The sequence below is a fragment of the Quercus suber genome, unplaced genomic scaffold (assembly GCF_002906115.3).
Source record: "Quercus suber isolate HL8 unplaced genomic scaffold, Cork oak 2.0 scaffold_87, whole genome shotgun sequence".
NCBI classification, from domain to species: domain Eukaryota; kingdom Viridiplantae; phylum Streptophyta; class Magnoliopsida; order Fagales; family Fagaceae; genus Quercus; species Quercus suber.
The window spans coordinates 581812-592172 of NW_027069552.1; the positions used below are offsets into that span (position 1 = coordinate 581812).

General features: G+C 33.6%; 1 long non-coding RNA gene across 1 annotated transcript in view; it reads right to left on the minus strand.

Annotated features, from left to right (window-relative positions):
• Positions 1-5288: 5288 nt before the first annotated feature.
• The window catches only part of LOC136067830 (uncharacterized), an 8710-nt gene continuing 3637 nt past the window's right edge, over positions 5289-10361 (minus strand). The window contains exons 2-3 of the long non-coding RNA XR_010629238.1: positions 6583-8417; positions 5289-5950 (exon numbers count right to left, since the gene is read on the minus strand). This is a non-coding gene — a long non-coding RNA (uncharacterized LOC136067830). The remainder of the gene's footprint in view (positions 5951-6582; positions 8418-10361) is intronic.

The window sequence follows — 10361 nt, forward strand, 5'->3', positions numbered from 1 at the left end:
AATGGAATGAGAATTGTTGAGAAATTGAACTTAATCGAAGTAGTCACCCTTCATAGAGAAAAGAGAGATTAAGAGAGAGAGAGAGATGCACTAATGCACTAAGAAGTTGGTTTATTCTTCAATTGATATCTAATGTTGAATTACAACCATATATTTATAGTAAACTAGCTCTAATATCATTGGCCCACATGGCTCAAGATAATTGGCTAGTTAATTCAACATGTGCCTTATGAATTAAACCATGTGTTAAATGAGCTATATGTGCTCAAATCCTAGCTAACACATTCTAATCTCAACCAACTAGCTAACTACCTAACTAAAGGGATTACAACAATTATTTCATATTCCTAACATTTCCCTCTCCTTGAAAACACCTTGCCCACAAGGTGTTGTTGTGAAATAACACCTTCATTAGGGGAAACCGGCCACTAACCCAATACGCCAAAGCATCTTGACCGTTGATTACATGAATAACTCCAAAACAATTAATCACTGCCCATGAAATAGGAGCATAACGCAAAGCAGTTGTATTGAACTTAACCTTCAACAATATAGAACTCAATTTCTTATAAAAATTGTGATCGTCTCGGCTATGGAATCCATCATTTATCCCACAATTATCACCAAGAAAAAAAGCATCTAGTTCCTTGGCTTTATGACAGCCACTAATGAGCAAGATGTGTCCCCCATAGCAAAGTCCAAATTCAATGGAATTGCCACCAACATACGTGACTATTAAGTCCACACCTACATTCTTGATTACATGAGCAGCCCCATTTGTTGAAGCATGAGTTTGGCCAACGTCAAACACCATTTGATCACTTGTATTCACACCAACAACGTATTCTTGCTCCACACCAACAGCAACAAGTTCATGTATTGTGGATTCTTGGTCAATAGTGTGTTCTTGCTCCACACCAATAGCAACAAGATCATGTATTGTGGATTCTTGGTAAGTCGAATCAAGAGATTGTAGCTCCTCTTCTATCATATTCTCAAAAACCTCTCGCAATCTTGAGAGCTCTTCATTCATGACCTTGTTAGATTCAGCCAAGGCCTTGACTTTCTTTGAAACAGCCTTGTGAGATTCTGTCAAGGCCTTAACCTTTTCTGAAACTTCATTCACCATTTTCAAGATTTCTTGCTAGTCATATTCACCCGTCTCAAGATCGACGACTTTGATACCAAATGTTAGGAATCTGGTGGTTCCTAATGGGGATGGATAGGAATTATAAGGGGATTGATGGGAGTTGTAAGGAAATTGACTTAATTTGAGGTAGTCACCCTTCATAGAGAAAGAGGGAGATTAAGAGAGAGAGAGATGTACTAATGTACTAAGAAGTTGGTTTATTTTTCAATTGATATCTAATGTTGAATTACGATCAAGTATAGGAAACTAGCTTTAATGTCATTGTGGCTCACATGGCTCAAGATAATTGGCTAGTTAATTCAACATGTGCTTTCTGAATTAAGCCATATGTTAAATGAGCTACAGGTGCTCAAATCCTAACTAACTCATCTTAATCTCAACCAACTAGCTAACTACCTAACTAAAGGGATAACAATAATTATTTCATATTCCTAACATTCAGGCTCTCTTGGCTGGAACATCACAAGAACATGGCCTTGCCTATCTTGATTCCTATTTTGCTGCCTTTGTCTTTGAATTGGGACAAATGGCTCCTCATTCTCCCCATCCTCTGAAGCATCATTCTTAGCAACATTATGACCAGCTTGCTGCTGTGGAAACTCCCTATCTCTTCCCAAATGCTCAATCAAGGCATTTAATTGCCTCCTCAACAATGCTACCTCAGCAGCGAAATCAAGTTGACCCCCTTGATCCCCTTTTCGTTGGCTGCAGTGTCTTCCCCATCTACTGCAGAAACAGTAGACTTCTTTGCCTTAACCTTTCTTCCCTTCTTACTTGCCATGACTTATTGCTGTTGCAAACTAATGCAATTGAAGGCTGTGGTTAACTAAAGGAAGGTGTTTAGGATCATAATTAACAATCAAGATTGAATCTTGATGGGTTCATGGATCTGGGATGAAGAAAAAAAATGCAAAGGAACTTGAATCCTAAGGATCTCAAGCTCTGATACCAAACTAATGTAGGGAATGTGTGTGGGCTACTGTTTTGGGTTTGTTAAGCAATGAAAGTTGCTTAGAACATTTAGTAGGTGGTTAGGCACCTCTGCAAGAACTAAAAAACACACGAAGGCTTAAAATCACTAATTCTCAAAAATTGATTACAAAAATGAGAGTACAAGAGTACTTGATGCAAATCACGTTATGAAGAGCAAAGAGTTTTTTATTGTTTTCCTTTTCCTATTTGAATTAGGATTTATTTACTCTATCATGTTGAATTAACAAGACTAACTAATTTAGATAAGAAAAACTGCCATTTAAGCTAACTGCCTTAAGGCTCTTGTTTGGACGCAAAGATAGTTGTAACTAACTATTCTCAACAGCTAAGGCTGCTAGCATGACTCAATCAAAACATTTTAAAACAGCTTAGAAAATGCTCCTGCATCACTCTGAACACTAGGTGTCGGGTTGCGTTATCAAATGAGAACATGTATTCCAAGGCCCTTGCTGGTTTGCCTCTCCTATTGCTCAAGTTGTCCCTTGCTAACAGCGAGTCCACTTTAACTTGAATCTAATTCTTTGTTTTTACCTATAAGTTGGGTTTTTGTTCTCATATTAAATTTGTATATTTGTAATATAATATGCTTAATTTGTTCATTGGTTTTTGTTAGAATTCTTGTAAGAATGGTTTCTTGGTTGACAGAGCAACCGGGTATTTTCTACATATACATATTTATGTGAATAACCATTTAAAATATATATATATATATATATATATATTATGTGCTTAATTTGTTCATTGGTTTGATGAGATTCTTCTAAAAAGGGTTTTTATAAAATAAAAATGGGGTTTTGTAAAACAACTCATATTTTGCAGCTAACTCTATTTTTGCTTGTGAAACAACAACTAAGCCCTAGTCCCAAACTTTTGGAGTTTATGTATCTGAACAGATTGGTGTCTTTGATTTTGAGAGATGATTCCTTGAGAGATTTGACACCATGGATCCAAAGTTTGGTATTGGGCCCCAATATGGATTAAGGATGTTGAGGATTAGAATTTCTTAACATCTAATGCCATCCTTGTGGGGAGTTTGTAGAAGAACCATTTGGCCATGTCAATAGTTAAGTGAGATTAATCCTGACCAAACTGTAATTGGTATTGTAGAACGCAGTTTGTGTTGTAAGTGAAAACTTCTAATGATGGATTACATTAAAGTCTCATATTAGAAATGGGGTTTTCTAATGTACTTAGATTGAAATTGGTTGTAGAGATTCGTGGGCGGATGTGTTGTGTTGACGAGTGTCTGATGCTTGCGTTATTAAATAGAGAATTTCCCTAATTATTGCAGGGGGATGAGGCATCTGTTACACTTTGGCAGGTAGCATTTTGTCAGTTTGAAATGGTTTCACATCAGACGATTGGAGAAATCTCCAATGTATTGGCTTGGTATGACTTCCTGCACAGGGAGGATGAATGAGTGATTTGTGACCATGTTGCCTTGTTCTCTTGTCCAAAGGGTAGTGATACTATGTTGTACCTCCTCTGCTTCCAAAATCTGTAGATTAGTGTCTCCTAAATGGAGTTGAAGAAGAATGGTGCCTTTTCTTCATGAAAAAGCCTTCATTTATTTAAAGATGGAGTTGATATGTTGACCTTTATTACCTTTTCTGTTAGGATATACTAAGGAAAGGAGCAGCATTATGGTCATAGGTTAATGTTCACACTTCACCAGTTGAGATACGTGAAAATCTAGCCATCCCAGAAGCACAGTGGCCTCAAGCAATTAGTGAGCTCTGTGCTATTAAACATATCGAACAAGTTGCTGTTCTTAGTACATGTAACCGAATTCATGGCTTTGTCTTGGTATCATGGGGCGATAGAAGTTACTGAATGGATGTCAGGTAATTTGTTGGCTTCATTTCGGTGTAGAAAGGAAGCATAGCGAGGTAAAGCCCTGAGCTAGGCCAGCCAACTTATGCTGTGTTTGGAAATTTGGAGGGAGAGGATAGTATAGGAGAATGGTTACCTTCTATCTTGTTTGGATGTTTTTAAAATTAAAGGGAAAGGGAATAATTAGCCTTCATTTTGTAATTGCTATAAATTGTGAAGGGTACAATAGGTAATTCAAAATGTTTAATTAACTCTACAATTACTCTCTACTCTTTCACCAATTCTCTCTAATTTGAGGGATTAAAAATAAGGGGTTAGAAGTTGTTAAAATTCCTCCAAATCCCTCTCCCTCCTCCCCTAAAAACATCCAAATAAGATAAATTAAATCATTCTTCCTCTTTCTCCCCTACTCCCCCTCAATCTAAACAAAGCATTAATCTAATTTTAGGTGCACGTCTGTTAAGTGTCTGTTTAGGAATAATTTATTTTACTTTTTGCTGAAAGTGTGCTAAAATATACTAGTATTTTGAAAAAGTGAAAAAAAGCGGAAAAATTGAGTTTTTAAAAAGCTCTACTACAAATCAAAATCTAAAATCTAAAAGTTTAAGCAAATGTGAAAGATACTCCAAGTGAACATGAATTTGCATGGTGGGTTTATTATTATTATTATTATTATAATAATATTTTTTTTGTCTCTGTGGCGGACTTGGAGTAGTTGGTCCTCTGTACTTCACTTCGCCAAAGCCCCCCGTTTTGCCGGCCTGATTTACCTTGTTGGGCTTAGTGTTGTGTTTTGGGCCATACTGTGCATGTTTTATTAGTATTCGAATCTGGGCCTTTGGACTTGGGCCTCTTAAGGCCCTTAGAAAAATGGGTCCCGAACAAAATGTTTTCCCCCTTCTGTCTGTTAATACCTAATGTTTACTGAACCTTTATTTTCTTTATTCTTTACCATTATTTTATACTTTATCATTACTTGAGTAAAAAGCTAGAGCATTATCAATTAAATATCAACTAGTTGTTAACCCGTGCGATGCACAGAAAAAATTTTAGTTTATATTGAATATTTATTTATGGTAGTTTAAAATATTATTTCAAATCTTCATTTCATTTTATTTTAGTTGGAATAACTTATATAATTAAATGAAATGCTTACAAATAAGAGATGACATTAATAATATACTATATATAGTTAGTGATAATTCAAGATATCATCCAAATATGAAAATTTTTTTGTTTTAAAAAAAGAACAATATTAATGCATTGAAACACAAAATACTATATTGTCCAATAGATATTACAACTTTAAAACTAAAACATAAGTAGTGATTTTTATTGGATTGGGGTAATAGCACAACTTTTAATAGGAAAAAAAAAATCTGATTTAAAATTATTTGGAGTAACGCTGTAGTAAAAATGCCGAAGGGAAGCAAGGAATTCCACTTAAAAATGCTACAAATACATTTGGTTTTTTTTTTTTTTTTTTTGAGCAGGTACATCACTGTTTAGTAGAGTCTTAATACCAGGGGGACATTGCTCCATCCAATGCATCATTGTCTAGCAAACCCAGCTAGTTCTTTGCTTCACATACTATCTTCTCTGTAGGTCCGTTTGTTTAAGGAAAGCCATAAGAGAAAAATAAATTCCTAATAGAAGAACCAACTACAAAGTAGTCTAACATCATTAAGGAAGGATGTGGCCAATGCTCAAATTGGTAGGTACGGTTGACTTTACTTCATCTACTAGACTTTTAAATTCACACTCTACCTCAACTGCTTGAAGCCCCAAATCCATAGAGGCCATGTACACCCTTCAACAGGCTATCTAGATTGATTATTTCTCTAAGCTTCCATATATTCCATAGCAAGTGTACAGGTTGTTTGCACCAAATCCACTACTAACTTCAGAGATCCACATGGCTTTGGTTCCGATTTGACCATAATAGCCAACCTCCACTGCAACTAATACAATCAACTGGATTGGTAAAAACAATATATCAAATACTGGGAATATAAAAATACAAAACTTGGTATTATGTATATGATACCATTGAAAGATTAAATATCATTGCAGGCTTCCTGAATTCCACCCATCACAAAAGCCACGGCTTACATCAAATTAGCCTTTGAAATCTTGATCTCCTTCATCCTTGGAACCAGGAAAATCAAATTTCTTGACTAATTGAAAATTTGTAAATATTTCCAACTATCATATAACAATGAAATTATTATATCTTTTCAAGAACAAAAAGGAAAACAAAGACCAAACGTTCTATGTAGCAAATTTGAAACCTATCACCAAGAAAAAGAATTAAACCTATTGGAAATTCATTAATTGGTACCAATGCAAGTAATTGGTACGCTAAAAGGCTCATATTAATAACAAAAATAAATAAATAACACATCTGAAATATAAGATCAAAGTTAAATCAAGATGATTAAATACCAAAACTTCCTCCTGCTAAGGCGAAACATTCAGCCATAGCAACCCAAAACACCAAAAGTAGATCACCCACATGAGCAATTGAAGTGGAGAGAAAGAGCAATATATAGAAAATAATAACAGAGTAAGTAGGTCTTCAATTGAAAGCGAATCCGAATTCTTACCTTGGGTTCAGATTTTGCTCATCAGAGAATCCTGCCTTCAATTACAGATTCTTTGTATTTGAATGCCGAGTGGGCTTGAGAGGGAGAATCAGAACGGAGGACTTTGAAGTCTGAATGGGCCATGGGTCTTTGTTTTGGAGTAAGGTGGAGGGGTCTGCTTTTATGTATTGGGTTTTACAAATATCAAATCAGATTGAGTTTTTTATTATTATTATCGGGTTTTAGAAATATAAATTCAAAATTTTGTTTTTTCAAACTCAAAAACTAAACACAATAATTTTACGAAACATTCTGTCCCTTTTCTATGACTAAATTTTGTCATAATATATCCCTCCTTAAATTAGACAATATTTAATGTTGTCCATTCAAATTTGTGTAGTTTGACTAATTTAAATTTCAAAGTGCTATGTCCAACCAAGAACCATAAATAAAAATTAGAGAGAGGAAGGCCAGTTTAAGTGCAGAAAAAATAAACTCCAAAAAAATTCAAACTCGTGTCAATAGCAAGCATCGCCTCCCAAAATTTTGGGCTCTTTTTTTTTAGCAAAAAAATATCCATTTTCAATGCACTTCTCAAATGATTGGCTTAATCTAAAATACAAATATAATGTACAATAATAAGCTTATAAATTGAGGACAACTCCCACTATTCAATTCGAAGATTCAACTTAAATCAATCAATTGGTAGACAACCCAAGATAAATCAAAGAATTAACTCTACTTGTATTATGACTTTGAGGAAAGAAAATATATTGATGAGTAGATAATCGTGATGATGAGAGAATAAACCTTTATAGGAAAAAAATAATGTGAATAAATTACTTGTGTATGCTTTGAAGTTACTACCATCTCTATCAAAATTTTGAGGAGAAAAATAGAATGAAATATATTAATAAAAAATAATATATAAATTTTATTATTGATGCAACGATTTCTCTAGTGAAAAGTGAAAAAATAATATTCACACTCACAACAACTCAAAACATTTACTTAATATATTATATCATCCATACCATCCAGCCACCACTTCCATTCCGGGTGATCATCTCTAACCACCCTCTGAAATTTTGTGGTTGCCTATGCTTCCTGCCCAACACAAAATTCTGCTCCCCACCATTAAACAAAACTTCACAACTTTGCAGATAATTCTTGTCACATTTAGAGATCTCAAACCAACCATTTTCATTGTAGAAACCAAAATACACACTCAGTAGTTCCACCACTATAAACTATACAACAAACTGAGCTATAGCAAATCTTGGTAACACAAAATCTCTTAAAGGATTTAAAAGTATATTCCAAGAGGAAAAAAAACAACAAATTTTTAATACAAATAGTTAGTCCACCTTTTTAATTTGGAGTATGTACATGTTTTCTTAAAGAATATAATCATGTGAAACTTGAAAGCAAGTTCAAATAATAGGTGCAGTACATAAAAGCCAGTCATTCATTTAAGTTGGAGAAAAAAAATTCATTCTGGTTCAATTGAAAAAGCATAAAAAAAAAAAAAAAAAATGTCAGTCATGTTTTTACATCACACAAAAAATGACATTGAGAAAATAAGGCCAACAAATACATCTCACCCTGATTAAATCAACAACACAGCATCACATTCCCTATTTATCTTCCTCCTTACCACTCTCCATGTATTCTGACTTTTAGAACAACAACAAAAAATCCCTTACAAATTTTATCAAACAGCTTGTGTACGTGTAAGAAAAACAACATTTAATGAAAAGAGAGAATTTTAAAAAGAAAAGAGAGTACCATGTTGCAGCAACACCAGCATCAATATAACCAAGGGTTGTTTTTTCTCTCAAGGCTTGTGCAAGCTCCTTTGTGCTTAAAAATTGAAAACATAAAATGAGGTTTTTATAGGTAGCTATGTATTTTTTATACCACATAAACAGGAAGTTTGGTTATGAAGTTAAAAGATTTCATGTACATACTCCAATTAAAAGGTACTATGACACCACATAAACAGGCAAGTTCAGTTATGAAGTCAAAAGATTAAAAATCTGTAATATGCCTTTTGATTTTGCATAATGATAGAGGATTCATTAAAGTTTGCTATTTGTTAAGTCTCTCTCAACCATCTCTCTGAATCTCTACCTCAAATTTATAATATCTAATACCATGCCCATCTTGCATAATCATATATAACTGAGTTATATAACTCTTAAACAACTATACTAACCAACCCCAACCTTCAAAAAAAAATTCCCACAGAATCCAAAATAGCGGCAGCCCCAACATAACATTCCGTAGGCTATCATATAAGACAAACCAGAGATTATAATAATTTATAAAAAGGGAAAACCAATGTAAATGAAGACGACAATAACACTATTTATCAAACCATAGCCTTGTGTAATTTCTTGTAGCTGAATTCTTTTAAACAGAGAACAAAAGGCATATTACATATGAATCTAAGAACAAACACCTGAGCATTCCAAACTTGTTCAAGAAATACCGCAAATGAATTGGCAAAGAAGAATCAAAGAACAAACACCTGAGCATTCTATTAAACACATGTTCAGCAATCTCGAACAACTATACTAACCAACCCCAACCTTCAAAAAAAATTCCCACAGAACCCAAAATAGCGGCAACCCCAACATAACATTCCATAGGCTATCATATAAGAAGACCTAGAGATTATAATAATTTATAAAAAGGGAAAACCAATGTAAATGAAGATGACAGTAACACTATATATCAAACCAAAACAAACCCAGAATTGATATCAAATAGAAGAATCCCAGGAAACCAAAAATCCAATAAAAATTGCATAACCAAAAAAAGGGAAAAAGAAAATCCAAACCAATGTAAAATGAAGATGAGAAAAACACTATATATCAACAAAAACAAACCCAAAATTAAAACCAAATAGAAGAATCCCAAGAAACCAAAAATCCAATAAAATTTGCATAAAAAAAAAAGGGAAAAAGAAAATCTAATTACAAAAATTTCATGATTCTTCTTTGCCATAGATTTGACAACAAAGGAAGAAGAAGAAAACGTGGAAATCTACAAAGAAAAAAAAAACTTAAATCCATAGCAACCCACAACCACAAACCAACAAAATTCCATGAAAAAAAAAAAAAAAAAACACTTAAATCCAGAGCAACCCACAGCCACAAACTAACAAAATTCCATGAAAAATTGAAGTGGATAGAGAGAGAGCAATATATCTATACTTCTATACTACTATTTAAGGAACTGAACCTGTTTGGCCTAGATTTTTTTTTTGTTCCAAAATACCCCTACACTCCTAGGTTTAAGTAGAAACAAAACTAAGGGATAGTCTAGTAAAAATACATGTCTAACTTGCACTAAAACATTGCCTACAAAATAGGAACACTCTCTCACTAATTACTAATTTAAAAACTCCTAAATTTTTGCTAAATTTATAACACGTTCACATTTCCAATTAGTTTCTCCTTGCCTGTATCATCATTTAGCAGTTACCACTTACCGATAGTTTCAATGTTATCCACACACCCATGTTTTAATTTGAAAATAAAAATAGTTACCACAATTTACATCCCAATACTCCCTTATCAGTTGCCCAACTCCAAGTTTCCACCCGTTCATATCCATTTGCCAAATTTTTATTTTATTTTTTAGAATGCATTTACCAAGTTGAAGCAGCATGCCAAGGTTTTCACCTATTTTTATTTAATTCAATTACTATTTCCTTCTCCTTCCTCACTTTTTTTTTCTTTGTATTTTTTTTTCTTTTAAAGAAAGGTTTTTTTTTTTTTTTTTTTACAATC